Here is a 1,147-nt window from a genome sequence, read left to right as displayed (position 1 = left end):
CTGTTTTGGGCATTCAACGCCAGGTTGTAACCTGTTTCTGGCGTTGAACTCCAACTTGTAACTTGTTTCTGGCGCTAGACGCCAGACTGCAACATGGAACTGGCGTTGAACGCCAGTTTACGTCGTCTATCTTCGCACAAAGTATGGACTACTATATATTGTTGGAAAGCCCTGGATGTCTACTTTCCAACCCAATTGAGAGCGCATCAATTGGACTCCTATAGCTCCAAAAAATCCATTCCGAGTGCAGGGAGGTCAGGATCCAACAACATCAGCAGTCCTTTTTCAGCCTAACTCAGATTTTTGCTCAGCTCCCTCAATTTCAGCCAGAAAATACCTGAAATCACAGGAAAACACACAAACTCATAGTAAAGTCCAGAAATATGATTTTTGCCTAAAAACTAATAATATTCTACTAAAAACTAATTAAAACATACTAAAATCTACATGAAATTACCCCCAAAAAGCGTATAAAATATCCGCTCATCAATGGTCATCCAAAAGAACGGATGTGATTGTACGACGGTGTAAAATGCTTTGCATTATTAGTACATCAAAATTAAACTCTATTTATAAATTGAACTTAACATTACTTGAAAAAATTTAGTAAATGAATTAACTAATCTTATCATCTATTAGAACTATTTCTATATATGTAAATTGTCTCGCTTTTGTCAAATTTGAATGGGACTTTCTATAACCTTATAATTCTTATCTTTATTTTCCATACTTTCTCTTCGTATAATCTATTATAGGTGATACCATTGATAGGATCGTAGTCAATAGTCATTAGGTATAGAAAAAGAATAGTATAAAGACTATGTGAAAATTATAAATTTTTTAAATGATAAACATGAAAAAAATTATTATTGCTTATTATATATACTAATAATATGTCAATAATTTTAAAAATTTACTAATAATACTAATAGTTTAAAGATAATTTTACTATAGTTATAATAAATTTAGTTATTACTCAAAATAAATAAAATAAATAATATATTTAAAAACTAAAAAAAAGATTAACAGTAATCATGTTTAGAATGTTCTCATGTTTTTTTTATTTTTTTGTTTGTAATTCTTTCACTGCAATGTTAGATCAAGAAAATTCTAAATTTGAAATATAATAATAAAAAAACAATAAACT

Source organism: Arachis duranensis, chromosome 9 (genome assembly GCF_000817695.3).
Source record: "Arachis duranensis cultivar V14167 chromosome 9, aradu.V14167.gnm2.J7QH, whole genome shotgun sequence".
Classification (NCBI taxonomy): domain Eukaryota; kingdom Viridiplantae; phylum Streptophyta; class Magnoliopsida; order Fabales; family Fabaceae; genus Arachis; species Arachis duranensis.
This window is presented reverse-complemented; position numbering follows the sequence as displayed.